Here is a 21,839-nt window from a genome sequence, read left to right as displayed (position 1 = left end):
AAGTGAAGGGGAAGAAGGTTCCGGAGGGGCGTTGGTGTCCAAGAGTTGTTGAAGCTTGCAATCCTTGACATCTGAAAGGAAGATAAAAAGTTTTTTGTTAAAGCGCTGGATGAGGCGAAGGATGAAATGGAACTATGGACCAGGACAGCTTTGAGATAGTGAGTCGGTGCTGTTGAAGAGAGAGGTCGAGGGTGTGCATGTGGCATCGCATGGCATTCAGCGTGGATCTCAGGATACGGTGAGAGCAGTGGTTCGAGGAACGCCGAATATCTTGGAGATATCTGTAGTCCTGTGGGGATCCAAAACACGAAGGGTGGAATTTCAGTTGGAATCCACGTGGAGTAAGTCAGAACCGGAAACAGTTGCTGAGGAAAGATATGTGGCTGTGAAAGCTATATGACTATACTGTTGCCTACCACTACCACATTCCTTTTTACTCTCCCCAACTTGAATGGCCTCCTGTACCATGGTGTCGTGGTCAGTTTGCCCATCCTCCCTGCAGTCCTTGTTCTCATCCATACAGCAGCAAGTACCTCGTGCCTGTTGGACAACGTCCAGGGCTGAGGCTCCTCCATCACTATATCCTGGGTCCCCATACCTTCCTGACTCGCAGTCACACTCTCCTGTCCCTGACCACCAACTAACTCTGAAGAACTGCTTAACCTAAGGGGTGTGACTGCCTCCTGGAACAAAGTGTCCAGGTAACTCTCTCCTTCCCTGATGCATCGCAATGTCTGCAGCTCGGACTCTAGCTCAACAACTCTGAGCCGAAGTTTCTCAAGCTGCAGGCACTTACCGCAGATGTGGTTGCTCAGGATCTCGTTGGTCTCCACCAACTCCTACATGCTGCAGTTACAACACACCACCTGCACTGCCATCTCTATATAACCTTATTATATTTATATAATTAGTTATAGTATTTATTCAAATGATTATTTTTACTTTTTATTTTTAGTTTTAATTAGTTAATTTAGTTGAAGTTATTATTTCAATAAAGTTATAATAGTTAATACTCCAGTTCTGAATTTAATCTACTTACTTAACCCAGAGAGCAAAAGAGCTGTAATACTCACTAGCCAATCACCTACCTGCTGTCCTGTAACGTCACTCATGTTTTTGTTTTTTTAAATCGCTGCTCAGCTCCCTTCATGGGTCTTCTCTGATGCTCCCTGTAAGCTGCCGCCGCGTCCGCGCTGTGTCCTGGGCCTTCCACGGTGCTCCCTTTAAGCCGTCTTTCGAATGGGACGTTTAACCGAGGCCCCGTCTGCTCTCTCAGGTGGATGTAAAAGATCCCATGGCACTATTTCGAAGAAGAGCAGGGGAGTTATCCCCTGTGTCCTGGCCAATATTTATCCCTCAATCAACGTCACTAGAACAGATTATCTGGACATTATCACATTGCTGTTTGTGGGAGCTTGCTGTGTGCAAATTAGCTGCTGGCTTTCCTACATTACAACAATGACTACACTTCAAAAAGCACTTAATTGGCTGTAAAGTGCTTTGGGACACCCTGGGGTCATGAAAAGCGCCATATAAATGCAAGTCTTTTTTGAAAAGGTGGTGGAAGCAGATTCAACAGGAGCTTTCAAAAGGGAATTGGATATATACTTGAAAAGGCGAAATTTGCAGGGCTATGGGCAAAGATCAGGGGAGTGGGGATAATTGGAGAGCTCTTTCAAAGAGCTGGCACAAACAAGATGGGCCGAATGGCGGCCTCCTGTGCTGTATGACTCTATGATTCTGGAAACTGCCAGCTATTTCTAAACCTATTATCTTATAGTTACTGTTATTTGAGATGACACACTATGTTTTTCCATCAATATTAAAAAGTAGAAATTAAATTGCAGTGCAGTCACTTTTTATAGCTAAAGCCTGCTGATGGCTTATTCATTCGGATAATCCATGTACAGTGAGTCCCTCGACATCAGAGATAACATTCGCAGCAAGTATCCAGCAAAGAGAAACTAGCGGAGTAGATTTCTCCCGAGTCGGGCTTGGAGACTCTTGGTGATGGTATGTCACACACCTGATTAACTAACAAAAAAAACATTCTCAATAGTGCATTATCTGTGACAGCCTGGGAGCAAGTTCACTACAAACTGTGCAACAGCAGAGTGCCTTCAGAGACATTACCCAGACTAATATGGCAATACTGTTAAATTCCTTATTCCTCTTTCATCACGGTTGAGTAAAGTTGGCGCCAGATGTTTCTGTTTAATCTTACATTTTACAGTTTAACGACTTCTCCCAATATTTCCAATTATGATCTCACGGGAAAGCCTTAATGAACTGTAAATGCCTCTGACAAAGAGTGAAATGAGTTGCTTTGATCAAGAAGGGAAGTCAAGTGGACACACAGTCGTTGGAGCCGGGATTTCTGTGCTCAGCATGTTTACTCTTCTAAAGTCGAGGCTACAAACAGATTTGCAAACCCGATCCAAAGATGCCGTCGTGGCAATGTATGACACACAAGTGACAAAGGGAGAGGAAAGAGGAGATGTGACATTCGACCGTGGATCAGTAACTGAACAGCCCATAAGGCTTATTTGCGACGGGATGCACAAATGTCAAATACCAGGAACTTGATTTTTTTCACAGAAATTCACAGAAACCCCACAGTGCAGATAGAGGCCATTTCGGCCCATCGAGCCTGCACCGACACATATCCCACCCGATCCCCGTAATCCCTACACCAACACACATCCCACCCTATCCCCGTAACCCCACGTATTTAATCCCCCTAGCACTAAGGGTCAATTTTATCATAGCCAATCAACCTAACCCGCACATCTTTGGACTGTGGGAGGAAACCGGAGCACCCGGAGGAAACCCACGCAAACACGGGGAGAATGTGCAAACTCCACACAGACAGTCACCCGAGGCCGGATTCGAACCCGGGTCCCTGGCGCTGTGAGGCAACAGTGCTAACCACTATGCCACCGTGCTGCCCCATTCTCAATGAGCCAGATCCCATTCTCAAGTCTTCACCACTGAGGCAGAGCTAATGGCTTAAACAAAATAGTAACTGTGGCCCAGAAATTTGGGTCGGAGGCTTCCCGCGGGTGCAAGCCTTCGACTTGCACTTACCTAACGCGCTGGCCGTTGAGCTGTGGGCCCGCGTGGGATTCCGATCCTGGGTCTGCTCCAACTGCCGGCATGCAGTGCTTGCGTATCCCGGGGCGCAGTTAGTTCAAAGCATCCCCTGGGATCACGCGGGCCATGGAGAGCCAATGGTAGCAGGGAATCTGTATTCATAGATTTGACAGGAAGAGCTGTCAAATCTATGAATACAATTCAGCCCCAAAACATCACTAAAACTTCAAATAATTTTTTTTTAAATCACATTTTTAAAATAACTATAAATTACATAAAATAACTATTTTAAACAATAATTTAAATTTTTGAAAAAAATAATTACAGTTTCTAACGAGGCTAAAAATAAACTTACCTTTCTTTAAAGTATTTAAAAATAATAAACCTGTAGCCCCTGGAGACTTACCCTCCCGGAGAAAGCTGCAAAAAAATGGAAGTTCCAGGCGTACGCGCTGCCTCTCTGGCGCACACGTTCGACCTGTGAACTCCTTCCTTTAAGGGAACGGAAGTTCCGGTTTCCCACACATGCGCAGTGCATGCACGAAACCGGCACTTTCGTTGGGCCTACGGGTGAGTACCCAGCGCGTACTGACCCGTGGGGACCCGAAGTTCTGGCTCACTGAGTATAAAAGAAAAAAATCAATGTGGCCTCATTAGGAGAGGGAAAATACTTTTTTCTGAAATATAAGTGATCTGAATCAAGACCCAGATCTAGGTTAAATGTCAGGAGGTGGATCTTCTCCCAAGAATAGTGGGCCTCTGGAATAGGCTGACGTCTCGTGCGGTGGAAGCTGATTCGCTGAATTCCTTCAAGTGAGAGCTGGACCTGTTTCTGGCTGGGGTGGAGATCACTTCCTGCAGAAGGTAGGTACTGCAGGGAATTCAGGTCCAGACTGATCTCCTGCACTAATTTCGATCGCCTGGATGGGTCAGAGAGGAATTTCCCAGATTTTTTCCCCCAAATTGGCCTGGGTTTTTATTCTGGTTTTTCACCTCTCCCAGGGGATCACATGGTTTCGGGAGGGGTAGAGAGTATATGTTGTGATACACAAGGTATCGCAATTGTGTGGGACAGGCTTGATGGACCAGAGGGTCTTTACCTGTCCGCCATTGGTCGTATGTTTGTATGTAGTAGCTAGTGACATACTTGAAAACAATGCAAAATAGGTGATATTTTTTCCCTATAATGAGAAAAGAGCAGACAGTTAGCAGGAACCAACCCACTCAAATTCATGGAAGTACACATTGGAAATTGTAGGCAGGGTAAGCGATGTCCTAATAATAAAAATAGATTGGTCTGAAATAGCTATGCTCGTGGACAACAAATAACGTGTCTATCTTTTTGTACGGCCTCTTGGATTTCTCTTTCTGTCCTCTGTTAATCTCTCTCACTTTACTGATGCATTTATTTTCCATCTCTTACCTTTTTTAAAGGCTAGGGTATGCAGCCAAATAAGAGAGTTGGAGGTGGGTACCAGGATAGGGTGGGAGAGGCTGTATCATGGCTGGGTCAGCTCAGAGGTGGGGGTGTGGGGAGGTGGTCAGGCCAGGCAGGGGTGGTGAGGCTGCTCCTGAGAGGGGGCTGTGAGGGTTGTGGCCAGCGGATACCAGGAGCTGGCACCATTGCATGGTATGGAGTGGGCGGAGTAGGAAGGTGCCCGGGACTGCGAGTAATCAGGGGGTTGGAGACCTAGGAGCACTCAGCGAGGTTGTGCTTTGGGCCTTGGGAACACTCGTACAAATGGGCGTGTTGTCTGGAAGTACAGGGTTGAGATGAGAAGACATTTTTGAACTCAGCGAGTTGTTATGATCGGGAATGCATTACCTGAAAGGGCGGTGGAAGCAGATTCAATAGTAATTTTCAAAAGGGAATTGGATAAATACTTGAAAAGGACAAGTTTGCAGAGCTATGGGTAAAGAGTAGGGGAGTGGTACTAATTGAGAGCTCTTTCAGACAGCCGGCACAGGCACGATGGGCCAAATGGCCTCCTTCAGTGCTGTATGATTCTACACCAAGTCTGTAATACACACTGGATTAACTACAATCCTCTTATGCTTGAAATTGTATACTTTCTTGTCTATGTGCTTGATTGACTAATAGATGCTGTTGCTTCTGATGCTCATGGTTGATCGTTTGCTTTGAGCAATGACGTTTGCTGCTTTCATTTAACCCATTCATAAATCACAATTTTCTCGATGGTGAAATGTCCGTCAAACGTTTCCAAGACTTTTTACTTTAATAATCTGTCAGGTTTAATGATGGGATAACATCCTCTGCTTTATCACCCATTCACCAAACCAGTGTGTTTACATGTCTAAATCTAAAAGTCAAAAAATCTAACAAAGAGCAATCGATTATAAATCAGAGGCAGTCATGCTCAAGCTGTATAGCAGTCTGGCCAGACCACAGAATAAAAGGGATGTTTTCCTCTGTATTATTGTAAAAAAGTGTAAATCCTTTAAATTTTATAACACATAGAACCCAGAGGAAATCTTCCCTCTGGTTCTTAGACCACAACGTACATAGTTAAAAAGATGCTTCAAACAATGACCAATCACATGAAAGTCACTATGCGCAAATGTTGCGAGCTACTTTGGCATGGACCCATATAGATATCTATTCAACTATGTGAACAGAAGATTTGTATTCTAAGCACTCAAACTCAAAGCCAAGGGTTTGGAGAGGGTACAGAAGGGATTTACTAGAATGGTTCCAGGGATGAGGGCCAGTTCTGACAAAGGGTCATCGATCTGAAACATTAACTCTGTTTCTCTCTCCACAGATGCTGCCTGACCTGCTGAGTATTTCCAGCATTTTCTGTTTTTATTCCAGGGATGAGGGACTTCAGTTACGTGGATAGACTGGAGAAGCTGAGGTTGTTCTCTGTAGTGCAGGGGAGGTTGAGAGGAGATTTGATAGAGGTGTTTAGATAGAGTAAATAAAGAGAAACTGTTTCCGTTGGCTGAAGTCGATAACCAGAGGGCACAGATTTAAGGTGATTGGCAAATGAACCAGAGGCGACATGAGGAAAAACTTTTTTTACGGAACGAGTGGTTTGGATTTGGAATGCACTGCCTGATAGGGCGGTGGATGCAGATTCAAGAGTAGCCTTCAAAGGGGAATTGGATAAATACTTGGAGAAAAAATTGCAGGGATATGGGGAAAGAGCCAGGGGAGTGGGACTAACTGGATTGCTCTTCGTAAGAGCTGAATGGCCTCTTTCTGTGCTGTACTATTCTATGATTCTATGATTTGATTTTCTTCTTTCGTATGGTAGTAGCAAAGCAAATCAGATGTCAACATCTAAGTATTATATCCAGGCCAAAGCTTCCGGTGTAACAGTGTGGATACCTTGTAGGCTGCCTGTGAATTTCCTCGGAGGGCAGTGCTCAATGATGTGTTCCACGGTCTGATCAGGAGCTCCACAGTCACATGATGGGGATGCTTTAATCTTCCACCTATGGAGAAGGTGGCAGCCTCTACCATGACCGGTTCTGAGGTGGTTGATGTTTGTCCATTGCTTGCGAGGACGGTTTGATCCTTCAGGTTGCACTGTGGGGTCCTCAACAAGGAATCCATTCCGTATGTCACAGTTCTTACAAACATTTCGCCCTCGGTCATCAAGGCTGAAGGGAGGTCGCTGAAGGGCTTCGGTGACGGTCCAAAATGACCTTCTAGATTTGAGACGGGTTGGCGGTAGGTTGTTCAAGTCGGCCTGGATCGGCATGCCTTTGCTGGTGCAGCGGTTGTTCTCTGGAGACTGCATATTCGCGGTGTAGGTGTGGTGGTGCGATGTTTGCAAGCTCGGGCAGCCAAGATGTTGGTGTCGATAAAAGCGTACTGGTGATAATTCTCATAGTAGAATTCAGCTGGACATCAACAGATTTGCCATACAGACTCGATAGCCATGCTGGAGAGCAGTACTCCGCTGTAGAGTACACCAGGGCGAGTGCTGCTGTACGGAGGGTTTGAGCGTCTGCTCCCCATGTGGATCCGGTGAGTTTCTGGATCAAATTGACCCTACTCTTTAGTTTCTTCCCAAGGTTCTGGAGATGTTGTCTACAAGACAGGGTGCGATCAAGCGTAACTCCTAAATAGGAGGTTTTTTTTGGCATGGTTTACCTCTGCGCCGCAAAAGGAGACTTTCAAAGCTTGGTTTGCTTGGTGGATGTTGAGGTGGAATGTCGAGGTGACGGTCTTTCACGGGTTTGGCCGAAGTCGCCATCGGCAGAAGTAGGCCTCCATCCTCTGTAAATCACTGGTCAGGGTCTCTGGTGATGGACAGATTCATGTTTTGCGTGGCCAAGGCAATGACATCAGTGAATACGAACTTGCGGGACTATGTTTTGGGCAGGTGACTGGTGTAAACCTTGAATAACATGGGTGCCAGGACAGAACCCTGTGGGAATCCATTGTTCAATGTCCTAGATCTGCTCTTCTTGGTGCCAGAATACACACGGAAGTGTCGGTTGCTAAGCATGGAGTTGAGAAGATGGATCGTTGTTCTGCAGGGTAAAATAGTGGAGAGCTTGAAAAGCAGCCCATGCTTCCACACTGTGTCATGCACCGCGGACAGGCCCACGGGTGCTCCGGCGGTCTTGAGCTGGCGCTGGAAGCCTGATTCGATAAAGCTATGAATGGGCTGAAGTGAATGGTGCGTGAATTTGTAAGTGATCCTAATCAAGATTTTCAGCCACACAAAGACCGTTTTCAATAAAGAAAAATGAGAAACATTTTCCTAAGGGCTGTGAAAATCAAGGCCATGAGAAGCGGGGTCACACTGACTGCTCTGTAAGAGTTAGTTCACAAGATCACAGTTTGTGCAGAAGAACAAAGTCTTGCACGCAGCGTGACGTTAGTCATATGCATGAAATAGTAAACAACTAGAGTGCATCAAAGTCATAAGATTTTCAAAAGACATAGAGGACAATCAGAGAAAGTGGGCCTCAGTAATACTGCAACTACTTACTAATGTCTATTGGGTGCAATTTGCAGTAGGCAAACCCTTCTTACATTGCAGACTACAGGAAACTCTTTTTTATCCGGCACCGACGGGACCGGCGTGGTGCCGCTTTATCAAAAAGTCCGGATTACAGAGAGTTATAATTAAAAAGTACGAGAGCTCCATACACAGCAACGAATCCAGGCTTCCCTGTTGCTTAGCAACAGGTGCAAGAAGACCGGCCACAGACCAAGCGTCCCTGTTGCTTAGCAACAAGTGCAGAAACCCCCGATGACACAACCAAGAATCAAGAAACGGCCATTAATATGAAGAAAAACTTAACTGAACCTACTCCTGAATTTTGCCGGTTAACCAAGATTTCCGGTTGTTTGGGTGCCGGCGAATCGAGAGTTTCCTGTAACTAGCATTTGAGGAGTTATACTGCTACTTTCGACTCGCTTCAGTTTGGTGCACATCGGCACCTCTGTGTACGTGTGTTTGGATGTGTGTCCAGGGCTCTGCTCCAAACTAGCTTTTAATATAGAGAGAGCTCAGGAGCCAGACTCCACTTTGTAGAAAAAAAACATGCAAACGGATTTACAAAAGCTTGGCACAAGGATATTCAGCAGTTGATAAAATCTTCCTAAACATGTTTTTCTTACAGGCCAAGGCAGTGTACAATCATGATGGAATACCTCCTCGCATCCTGAGGGAGAGGATGGAGGAAATTGCAGAGACCCAAGAAGTCATATTTCAGGTTTCCATTGAGTGTGGATGTGTCCCAGGGGACTGGAGAGTGGCCAACGTACTACCCATTTTTTAAAAAGGGAGACAGGTAATTACAGGCCATCTGTGGTAGGGAAATTTTTTTGAGTTTTTAATTAAGGATGAATTTACCATTGCCTAGATAAAGAGAGAATGGTTAGATGTAGCCAGCACAGATATCAAAAGGGACGATCATGCTCACAGGAACAGGAGGAGGCCATTCAGCCCCTTGAGCCTGTTCTGCCATTCAATTAGATCATGGCTGATCTGTACCTTAACTCCATCTACCTGCTTTGGTTCCGATACCTTTAATACCTGAACTCAGCACTAAGGTCCAAGTTCGTGAGGGGACGTTAAGTTGGTGTTGCACGCTGACTGACGTCAACTTCTCTAATTTAAATTTCCATGGCCATTGCTGTTACCAGCAGCGTTGCCGGCCCGTGGAAAATGGCAGACGTCGCGGGACGTGCCACCGGCTGGCGAAAGAGTGGCGGGCGCCATGTTCTCGCAATATTTTGACGGTAACGGGTGGTGTAAAACACACACATTTTTAGCCCAATATAGAGGGCAGGAGAATGGGGGAAAAATTCAGTATCACCCCATTTGGGGTGCCATTATCAGCCGTGCGCAAAGTTTAGCGCCTGGCGCTAATTTTCACCTCCAACGGCAAACTTGGCTTTTATCGCCCCTGGAGGTGATTGGAGCGCTAAATCAGGCGCTTCACACCTGTCTTAAGGTGCAAAGGCCGAGCAGCGAGGCGCTACCTCAGAGCACTGGCGAAGCAAGGAAGGGCAAATCAAAATGAACCTGCAAAGTGCTGCTCAGTATTCAAAACCCCTTCACACAGCGTTGAATCTCTCCAGAAGTCTCTCTCTCTCTCTCTCTCAGAATGCGTGGTGCAAAAATGTCACCAACAAAAAAAGACAGGAAGCGGTCGCCTTTAAATAGCGCTCCCCTAGTCCCTTTCTGACTGCAAAACGCTCCCCTCAACCTGTCGTTGCTAGCGGCAGGCAGTAAGACTGTAAGGGGGCGCCACTCAATATCCGGTCCGGGACGTTGCGCACTCGACTGACGTCACGATCTGCCGGCGCAGGAGATCGTGGCGGTAGTGTTTAGCGCCGCCGCAACATGTCTAGTTAATTTTGCGAGCGGCGCAAATATCGCTGTGCCCAGGCGCTAGTTGCTTTGCGCCCTCTTAAGGCGTTAACGGGAGGTGCAAACAACTGAATTTTCCCCCCAATGCTTTTACAGGGAGAGTTCTGAGGCTGTGGAGTTCACTTCTAGGGTTAATGTTTGAGGCAGAAGCTCTGCCAACATTCAAGATTACACTGGATAGGTGGATGAAGGAAAAGGAGTTGAAGAAATATGGGAACAGAACGGCAAAGGTGATTAGAACCAATTGCTCACGTGCAGAGTAAACACCAACACAGACTGGTTGGACCGAACGGCCTGATTCTGTGTTGTAACTTCTGTGAGGTGCCTGGACAGACCAGCTACCAACCGTACTGAAGCAGTTCACCCAGTATGAGGAAATGGCCCTGGCCCTTTTCACCGTAAATCTATTGGTGACAGGGAATCGGCAAGTGAAAGTTTGGAGGTGTCAGCACCCAGGAAGTATCTGACACTCATTATTATCTTTCCTCATTTTCATGACACGGGCTTTATTCACAAAGTAGGTATGTGATTCACAAGACGTCTTGGGATTTTACCTGTCTTTGAAGGCATTGTCTTGGGAAACATTCTAAATCTTCCACATTTTCTCTTCTTGTAGATTCCTCCCAAGATGTGGCGGCCAGAGAATGTGGCACCATGGATCTTGACACTTCACAGCACAGTGTGTTGAGAGCTCCACCTGCCCTCAGCACCTGCTCAGGTACCAGCACTCTGGAGAATGTAGGGAATGAGTTTGAGGAAAGTCCATTGGGTGATTCTTGCATTGGAGGTGGTTCAGAGACGATTCACATGGTCGATTCCAGAGATGAGGGGGTTGACTTTTGAGGAAAGGTTGAGCAGGTTGGGCCGATACTCATTGGAGTTTAGAAGAATGAGAGGGGATCTTATTGAAACATATAAGATGCTGAGGGGGCTCGACAAGGTAGATGCAGAGAGGATGTTTCCCCTCGTGGGGAAATCTAGAACTCGGGGGCACAGTTTCAGAATAAAGGGTCGCCCTTTTAGAACTGAGATGAGGAGGAATTTCTTCTCTGAGGGTCGTAAATCTGTGGAATTCTCTGCCCCAGAGAGCTGTGGAGGCTGGGTCATTCAATACATTTAAGGTGGAGATAGACAGATTTTTGCAAGATATGGGAGTGAAGGCTTATGGGGAGCGGGCAGGGAAGTGGCTTTGAGCCCAAGATCGGCCATGATCTTATTGAATGGCGGAGCAGGCTCGAGGGGCCAAGTGACCTATTCCTGCTCCTATTTCTTATGTTCTTATGTTCCACAACTCACAAGTGCTAAGGAAGAAATAGAGTTGGCACGAGAGGAAGAGGAAAGATCTTCTGCATGGGCAAGGGACTGACATCAGGCTTAATAATGGCAGGCTTATCCCATGAGGGAGACACCCGACCGACTGCTGTCATGCAGATTTCTGGTTATCTATTTGGGGTGGCTGGCGGAGGAAGCATTACAGGAGAAGGGCCCATTGAAGTGGGCGTGAAGCATTTTGGTCAAAAATATACCGTGATGTTGGCTTCTTTCTTTCTATTATAGTTCACAAGGGGTTAAAAAAAAATCAGCTGCATTCAGAGGAAATGTCCTGGCTGACTTGGATACAGTTATTGCCGAATCGGTCATTTGTTTGAGCCGGGTGTCCAAGGGAGGAGCCAAGCCATGTAATTCAAATGTAAACATCTTGTGAGATTGTTTCAAATATATATTTGACGAACTGGTCTTTCTGAGTATAACACATATTTAAATTTACTTCCTGATGTAATAAAACTCACTACACACTTGGTTTGAGTATAAAGCAAGGCTTTAATCAACTTGTTTCAGAACATGGAGGTCTAGTTCTACTTCACTAGTTCCTTGTCTTACAAAATGTCCCTGGAAAGCTGGGGCCCACGCCTGAGTATTTATACTCCTTGGACGGCGACACCAGCTGGCCGTCCAGCGTTATTTCACAAGTAGTTTCTTGATGATGAAATTTATAACACTTCCTCCTGGTCATTTTTTGGAAAGTATTTCTTGGCCTGTCTGATTCCGATTGAAGAGACTGCCTGAAGCCTCTGGGGGGAAATCTTCAAGACAGCGAACTGCCATGAATGGTGAAAAAATAAACAGCCACCATATAAGAATATTATTTACATTATAATACAATAGTCATGACTATTTGTTAATTTTTTACTTCAGTTAAGCTTCAAAGCTATTGTAAAATCAACTGTATGGCAATGACTGTTAACTTAGTCTTTTACTGGTAAAGCCTCAGTCACAATTTAGTGAAGAGTTATACTTCCACCTTACGCGAGGGCACGTGATGAAATCAGCGAGCTGAAATAGAGTTTCTGTTCGATCCCTGGGCTTGCTATAGATTTATCTAGATATCTGGGCAGATGAGATGGTAGCGCCTTTTTTCTCAACACCTGGGTCATAGGATGTGAGGGCCTACCTATGGGAGTGGTCTGAGAGGTTGAACTCAACCCTAGAGTTATAAAAAGAGTAACAACCCCCCACCACCACAAAAAATAAGTAACAGTGGTTTCCTCTCAGGGTGTCTGCACCTCCTATCACTCCAGCTAGGTGTCTCTTTTAGTAGTGAATTAAAGTTATTTTTAACCATGCGGGACTCCTGTGCCTAACGGAGGTAGAGAGAGACAGAGAGAGTTTGTAAAGGAAGGAAAGGTAATGAAAATATAACCACAACACAGAGTATCCATTAGAACCGACCAGATTCAGAGTGGAAAGTTAAACTGTATGTCTAATTCCCCTATGAGAATCAATAACATCCATAGACTCTCTTATCTACCACGTTAGTTACTTTCTCAAAAAAGTCGACTAGGTTTGTTCATGACTTACGCTATCGAAATCCATACTGGCTCTCTCTGATCAGCTCATATTTGTCCAACCGTTCAGTCACTCTGTCCCTAATAACAGATTCCAGTAACTCTCCCACAACTGACGTTAAACTAATAGCTCTATAATTTCCTACTTTATCTCTCCTACCATTCTTAAATAATGGAGTGACATTGGCAGTTTTCCAAATCAAAGGGGACAATACCTGAATCGAGAGTGTTGTGTCAGTACCTTTCTACCTAGACACAATTAGAACTCAGAACCCAGAGATTCAAACATGACGTGCTTTATTCAGGAAGGAAAGGAAAGTTCTGGAGAGTTCCGAACAAAGAGAGCTAAACTTAACCAAGAGAACACCCAACCATTTATCTGCTGTGACAGCGCCACCACAGGTGGGAGGAGAACACACAATATATAACATATTCCTCCCCTCTTAAATGAAAGGTCCACATTATTCCTCAACAGGTAAGTTACTTTCAATGCACTCAACTAACCAAGGGTAGAGGTAGACTGCCTCAAACCCTAACTTTACCCTGGGGTTTATTCTGCCCCAGTCTTGTGGGTAAGTCACAGCCTACAGATCCAAGCGTCTTGGAGGCCGCCGCTCCCTGACAGGATACCGGCGGTCATCGCTGGCTTCCACAGCAGTAGGCATTGACACAGGCCTGGATGGAGAAGGTGCCTGTGTCAGTCGAAAGTCAGGAGTTTGCACAGGTGGAACAGTCTCTTTGACTTCCTGTGTTGGAGAAGAGCACTGTGGTAAAGGATGCTGGTTTGCGGTATCTGTGATGAAATATATGCCTTCATCAGCCCATGTGTTTTACCTGCTTGTATTGTGTGAACCGCCCCCTTTTGTTCCTATTGTGTGTATTGGCTACGCCCCTGTCTTTTGCCATATAAAGGTCTCAAAAGCTGTATGAGTCATTCCTACCAGACGAACCCGATGTGGGAAGACCTGTAATGCTGCAATGTTCTTAGTGATTAAAAGCCTTCAGTTGAATCCTTGTCTTTGAGTCATTGATGACATATCAATTTTAATCACTAAAACACCAAGATGGATCGACTCCTGAAACCAGAGCGCTTGGATCTGGACCCCCATGCCTCAGACGCAGCCACACAGTTCGGACACTGGTTCCAATGCTTCGAATTTTTCATTGCAAACTCATCCACCACCATAGCAGCCGCAACCGCTACCGGAGACATGAAACTGGGAATCCTGCGAAACTGGGTGAGCCATCGGGTCTCCCCTCATCCAAGATGCCACCAGCTACGGGGATGCCTGCACCATTCTGAAGGCCCACTACGTGCGGCCAATAAACGAGGTGTACGCCAGGCATCTTCTGACTACTCGCACGCAGCGGCATGGTGAGTCACTAGAGGACTTTATACTAAGCCTAAAAGTACTGGGCAGAGACTGTAACTGTAAGGCCGTGTCTGCCATCGTGTACACGGAGGAGCTGATTCGAGACTCCCTTATTGCGGGCCTCAGTTCAAATTACATTCGGCAGAAACTGTTTGAAAAGGAGGGACTGGACTTAAACCAGGCTATAGATATAGCGCGATCACTGGATATGGCCCAGAAGAACTCTGAATCCTGTTCCCCAGGCCATGCGGCCCACTCCGCCTTGTGGGGGCCGCCATCTTGGAAGCCATCTTCACCTCCCAGGTCTCAGGCCAGCCCAGCACCATCGGAGCCCCAGCCTCCACCCAGGAGCCCCACTACTGCCGCGATGCATCGGGGCCCGAAATGCTACTTCTGCGGCCAGGGCAAACACTCCAGGCATCTGTGCCCAGCGAAGGGCACCACCTGTTCTAAATGCGGGAAGAAAGGACATTTCAGCAAAGTCTGCAGAGGGGACCCCGCCTCCAACTCCACCACCGCCGCGTGCGCGCCATGGGAGCGGCCATCTTGGAAGCCATCTTGTCCACCCTCATGGAGTCCACCATCTTGCCCCGACTACACGGACCTCCAGGACCCACTGGTGGCCTCGATCACAGTGGATCAATCCAGGCCGCATCCGTTGTCTAAGTCGATGATGGACATAGAGGTAAACGGGAACAAGGTTAAATGCTTGATTGACTGCGGGAGCACCGAAAGCTTTATTCATCCTAGCCTGGTAAAACGACTTTCACTAACGATAGTCCCCACACAGGGCAGAATCGCCATGGCCGATAAGACTCATACCTCAAAAATGACAGGTTTCTGCGCGGTTATGTTGTCGGTAAAAGGCAATGATTACAGAGATTTTAAACTATTGATAATGCCAGATCTCTGTGTGAGCGTGATCTTGGGTCTGGACTTCCAGTGCCACCACCAAAGTATCACGCTTACCTACGGTGGGTCCCAGCCGCCCCTCACAGTGTGCGGTCTGGCTACCCTGAAGGTCAAGCCGCCCTCTCTGTTCGCCAACCTCGCACCCAACTGTCGACCCATAGCGACCAAGAGTAGGCGGTACAGCTGGGAGGACAGACGGTTCATTGCGTCGGAAGTAGAAAGACTCAAGTGGGAGGGTATCATCGAATGCAGTACCAGCCCGTGGCGCGCCCAGGTAGTAGTTAAGGGTAGCGAAAAGAAGCGGATGGTGATAGATTATAGCCAGACGGTTAATCTATACACCCAGCTAGACGCCTACCGTCTGCCCCGCATAGCGGATATGGTTAACCAAATCGCGCAATACCGGGTGTTTTCCACCATCGACCTAAAATCGGCATACCACCAGCTCCCCATTAGGCCGGAGGACCGTCCATACACCGCTTTCGAGGTGAACGGACGTCTCTACCACTTCCTCAGAGTCCCCTTTGGGGTAACGAACGGGGTCTCGGTCTTCCAGCGGGAGATGGACCGCATGGTCGATGAGAACCAGTTAACAGCCACCTACCCATACCTAGACAACGTCACTATCTGCGGCCACGACCAGCAAGACCACGACTCGAACCTTGCGAGATTTCTGAAAACCGCCCTCGGACTCAATCTCACTTACAACGAGGATAAGTGTGCCTTTAGCACCACGCGCCTCTGTATCCTGAGCTGCGTGGTGGAAAACGGGGAAATCGGTCCAGACCCCGACCGATTGCGCCCCCTACGGGAGCTACCCCTACCAAACACTCCCAAGGCCCAGAAAAGGTGCCTGGGGTTCTTCTCCTATTACGCCCAATGGGTCCCCAATTATTCCGACAAGGCCCGTCCGCTCCTGAAATTAACGTCCTTCCCGCTCACGGCCGAGGCCCACGCCGCCTTCAACAGCATTAAACACGATATTGAAAAGGCTGCGCTGCGGGCAGTGGACGAAAACATCCCTTTCCAGGTCGAAAGCGATGCATCCGACTTCACTTTAGCAGCCACCCTCAACCAGGATGGGCGGCCCGTAGCCTTTTTCTCAAGAACCCTCCAAGGGCCCGAGATCAGGCACTCCTCGGTAGAGAAGGAGGCCCAGGCCATAGTGGAGGCAGTGCGGCACTGGAGGCACTACCTAGCCGGCAAACGCTTCACCCTGCTTACCGACCAGCGGTCGGTAGCCTTCATGTTTAACAACAAACAGAGGGGGAAGATCAAGAACGACAAAATTCTCAGGTGGCGGATCGAACTCTCCACGTTTGAGTATGACATAATATATAGGCCGGGGGCCCTCAACGAATCCCCCAACGCCCTATCACGAGGGATGTGTGCCAGCATCCAGGGGGACAGGCTACAGGGCCTCCACAATGGCCTCTGCCACCCGGGGGTCACCCGGCTATTCCACTTTATAAAATCCCGTAACCTGCCCTATTCCATCGAGGAGGTCCGGTCTATGACCAGGGACTGCCGCACTTGTGCGGAATGCAAGCCCCGTTTTTTCAGGCCCGACCGAGCCCACCTGACCAAAGCTACATGGCCATTCGAGCGCCTGAGCTTAGATTTCAAGGGACCACTCCCCTCCACCGACCGCAATGTGTACTTTCTCAACATTGTGGACGAGTACTCCCGCTTCCCATTCGCCTACCCCTGTCCAGATATGACCAGTGCCATGGTCATCAAGTGCCTCGGCAACCTGTTTTGCACATTCGGCATGCCTAACTACATCCACACTGACAGGGGGGCGTCGTTCATGAGCGATGAACTGCGCCAATACCTGCTGTCAAAGGGGATAGCCACGAGTCGGACCACTAGTTATAACCCCCAGGGTAATGGGCAAGTGGAGAGGGAGAACGCGACAGTGTGGAAGGCGGTCACCTTAGCACTAAGGTCTAAAGGCCTCCCCACCTCCCGCTGGCAGGAGGTCCTCCCAGACGTACTCAACTCGATAAGGTCGCTACTGTGTACTGCTACTAACGCCACTCCCCACGAGAAGATGTTTGTTTTTCCCCGCAAATCAACCTCAGGAGTATCCCTACCCTCATGGCTCTCCACCCCAGGGACAGTCCTGTTACGGAAGCATGTGAGGGGCCACAAAACGGATCCCCTCGTGGAGGCAGTACACCTACTCCACGCAAACCCACAGTACGCGTACGTCAAGCATGCCGACGGGCGTGAAGACACCGTGTTCATAAAGGACCTCGCCTCGGCAGGAAGCGACGACGACGACCCATCACCACCACCCCCAGAAGAACCTCCACCATCCCCAGAGGTATCCTCACCACCCCCAGAAGTACCTGCAACACCCCCAGCACATGGGTATGCCCAGGAGGGCACCACGGACTCCCGGTCGGAACCCGAGGTACTGTTGCGACGTTCAGGAAGGACTATCACACCCCCGGACAGACTAAATCTGTAGAAGGGGTGAATATGATAAAATATATGCCTTCATCAGCCCATGTGTTTTACCTGCTTGTATTGTGTGAACCGCCCCCTTTTGTTCCTATTGTGTGTATTAGCTACGCCCCTGTCTTTTGCCATATAAAGGTCGCAAAAGCTGTATGAGTCATTCCTACCAGACGAACCCGATGTGGGAAGACCTGTAATGCTGCAATGTTCTTAGTGATTAAAAGCCTTCAGTTGAATCCTTGTCTTTGAGTCATTGATGGCATATCAGTATCATCCGGAAACAGTTCAGGCCAACCAGCCGTTGGAGCCTCTGTGGCTGTCTCTGCTCCTAGCAACAGTTGATCTGCGTGTCTTCTCCAGACAACGTCCTCGGCAGTCTCAACCGTGTAAGACACAGGGCCCGTCTGCGCGATCACCGTAGCAGGAACCCATTTCGACCCAGTGTTGTAGTTTCGAGCTAGGACGTGCTCTCCAGGGTGAAACCGTCTCTCCTTGGCTCTTTTCTCTCTCTTTTCAACTTGAGCTTGTTGTTGACAATGGACAACCTGTTCTGCCCTTGGAGGTTTGAGTAAGTCAAAACTTGTCCGCAACTGCCTCTTCATCATGAGCGAAGCGGGGAAGTTTTGGTTGTGGCATGCGGCTCGTTCCTGTAGGACAACAGGAAGCTTTTCAGACGTTGGTGGATTGAGCCCTGACCTTGCGATGCCTTCAAGGTGTGCTTCAAAGTTTGCACGAACCTTTCTGCCTGGCCGTTAGTAGAGGGATGATAGGGCGCAGACCTGATGTGTTGGACACCATTCACATGCAGGAAGGTTGCAAACTCCTGTGATACAAATTGTGGACCGTTGTCACTTACGAGTTGTTCCGGTGAGCCATAACAGCTGAACATCTCGCCAAGTTTCTCAATTGTTTTCTCTGCCATGGTAGACCTCATCACAGCGACCTCTGGCCACTTGCTACGAGTGTCCACAACCACCATAAACATCTTCTCTTCGAAAGGACCGGCGAAGTCCACATGTACTCGCTGCCACACTTCTGCAGGCCAATCCCAGGGATGTAGGGTTGCCAGCTGTGGAACATTCCGGACCCTTTGACATGGGGAACATGTTTTGGCTTTCTCCTCAATATTTCCATCGAGACCTGGCCACCAGAAGTAGCTTCTTTCCATTTCCTTCATCCGAACCAACCCACTGTTACCTGTATGAAGTTGTTGCAGTATAGGTTCCCTCAGAGGTGGTGGAATGATGACACGGCGTCCCCAAAGAAGACAACCTGCCTGGACGGAGAGCTCATTTCTTTTTGAAACGTCAGGTTTCAAACTAGGAGAATCTCCTATAGCTCTCCCTCGAATGACATCGTCCATTACCTCAGACAGGACTGGATCGTTGCGGGTGTACCTTCGCACCTGAACTGCCATGACAGGTGCTCCCTCCACTTGTCTAAAGTAGAAGATGTCTATCTGACAAGGCTCTGGGGGAGTAACAGGCAAGGGTAGCCTCGAGAGACCGTCTGCGTTGCCGTACAAGTCTGATTTGCAATATTTGATGTCGTATGTGTGTCCTGACAACAGTAAAGCCCACCTTTGCATCCTGCTTGCAGCAAGAGACGGAATTCCGGTGTGGGGCCCGAAGATTGAAGTCAATGGACGGTGGTCCGTCAGGAGTGTGAACCTTCTCCCAAACAGGTACTGATGAAATTTTCGAATTCCAAAAACGATTCCCAAGGCCTTGCGCTCAATCTGTGCATAGTTACTCTTGGCGTTGTTCAAGGTGCGTGATGCGAAGGCGATAGGTTTCTTTTCACCAGAAGGCATGATGTGGGATATGACTGCTCCCACGCCATATGGTGACGCATCACATGCTAGCTGCACGGGTAGCTTTGGGTCGAAGTGTGTCAGGACCTCCGATTTCAGCAATGCTTTCTTTGCTTGGGCGAAAGCTTCGTTGCACAGTTCAGTCCATTTCCATGTTTTGCCTTGACATAGCAACTGATGTAACGGCTTCAGTAATGTTGCTAAGTCTGGAATAAACTTCCCATAGTAGTTAAGTAGCCCCAGAAATGAACGTAACTGGCTCACATTCTGGGGTGCTGGGGCCTCCACGATCGCCTTGACCTTTGACGGCGCCTTATGCAGGCCAGTAGCGTCAATCACATGCCCCAGGTACTCCACTGAAGACTGAAAGAATTCACGTTTGTCTTTACGAACTCTGAGACCGTACTCTTTCAGTCGTTGTAGTGTCGCATCCAAGTTCAGAAGATGATCCTCATTTGTCCCGGTGACAAGGATGTCGTCCAGGTAGCACTGGACTCCTGGCAGTCCACTCAAAATCTGATCCATTGCCCTTTGGAACAGAGCAGGGGCCGACGTAATTCCAAACGGAAGGCGGCAGTACCTGTATAGCCCCTTGTGTGTCACAATTGTCAGCAGCTCCTTTGATTTGTCATCGACATGCATTTGTAGATAAGCCTGGCATAAGTCTATTTTGCTGAACTTTTGCCCTCCGGCCAGGCCCGTAAAAAGATCATCAATGAGGGGAAGAGGGTACTGATCCGCAGAGAGCACCGGGTTAATAGTCACTTTAAAATCCCCGCAGATTCGAACAGATCCATCCTTTTTCAGGACAGGAACAATGGGTGTGGCCCATTTGCTCACACTCACAGGCTCCAGGACTCCATTCTCGACTAAGGCCTCTAAGTTAGCCTCAACTTTTGGCCTAATTGCACAGGGTACAGGTCGGGCTTTGTGAAACTTCGGCTTGCTGTCAGGTTTAATGTCCAGTCTCACGCTGATCTTTTTCATGCTCCCAAGTTCCCCATTGAAGAGTTCTGCATGTTTGTTCAACACTGCAGTCAGACCTGACTCCCCTTTTGACATCATGCGGACTGCAGGCCAGTCCAGTGTGATTTTCTCTAGCCACGCATGTCCCAGTAGCGATGGGTAATTTCCCTTTACCACATATAGTGGCAGTTTCGCAGTCTGTCCGTTCAATTTAACTGTCACCTCAATGGCGCCTCTCGTGGTCACAGGTTCGCCGGTATACGTCTTTAGCACAATGTTTGTTGGCTGAAGGGTAAGATGCTTTAGCATTTTGTTGCAGACAGTGTCTGAAACAAGGGACACAGCCGCGCCTGTGTCCACCTCCATCCGCACTGATTGTCCCTCCACCAGTGGTGACACCCAGTAGCCATTTGAACCACCTGCAACCATCAGTATGTGCACCTCTTCCTCCTCAGAGATGTCGCTCCCCTCTGTTTTGCTTGTTCCATCATACTGCACTGAATGAACACTCTTTTTCCTCTCTTGTCCAAATACAGACATTTTGCTTTCATGCTTCCCAGCTCTGTCTGTTCTTTTTTTACCTCTACAGGCGCGTTCAATGTGACCCTTTTTGCCACAATTTCGGCATTCCAGCTCTGTACACCAGCAGTCATTAGCGTGATGGCTCGTTTTCCCACAACGGTAACATGTGCCGTTCCGCGCACCTTTAGGCTCAGACGACACCTTGTGAACTCTCCCTGTTGACCTCAACTGGTGAGCCTCCTTTTCCGCCATCTCCATGGAGACACTAACTTCAATGGCCTTTTCAAGAGTAAGGTTGTCCTCAGTAAGAAGGCGCTTCTGTGTGGCTGCACTTTGCAGACCACACACGTCTGTCTCTAATGGTGTCATTCAGCACCTCCTTGAACTCGCAGTGTTCTGACAACCTTTTTATAGCAGCAATAAACATTGTCACTGATTCCCCCTCCTCTTGATTTCATTTGTGAAATCTAAATTTCTCAGCAATAACCAGAGGTTTTGGTGAAAAATGTGCTCCAAGAATTTCCACTAGTAGCTTATATGTTTTAGTTCCTGGCTTATCTGCCTGCACAAGGCTGCGAAGTAAATTGAATGTCTTCAGCCCCATTACACTCAAAAAGGTAGGCATGACCTTTTCGTTTGCCACCGCATTTGCCAATACAAAATAGTCAAAACGTTCTATATAAGCGCTCCATTGCCCCACATTTTCATCAAAATCACCGATGTTTCCTAATATAGTAGCCATCTCACGTTTCAAATTAAAATTTCTGTTTACTCACTGCACCCGTAACGTTAATGTGATGCTGCAATCTCTGTTCCGAGTGTTTTGTAGTCGAAAACAAGAAAGTTCCCACAACGCAGATTCATCCGATCCTCATCGCCACTTTGTTGTGTCAGTACCTTTCTACCTAGACACAATTAGAACTCGGAACCCAGAGATTCAAACATGAAGTGCTTTATTCAGGAAGGAAAGGAAAGTTCTGGAGAG

This window comes from Somniosus microcephalus, chromosome 10 (genome assembly GCF_052327205.1).
Source record: "Somniosus microcephalus isolate GS21.2 chromosome 10, FLI_Smic_1.0, whole genome shotgun sequence".
NCBI classification, from domain to species: Eukaryota; Metazoa; Chordata; class Chondrichthyes; order Squaliformes; family Somniosidae; genus Somniosus; species Somniosus microcephalus.
The sequence above is the reverse complement of the archived record's forward strand: the minus strand, read 5'-3'. Positions refer to the sequence as shown.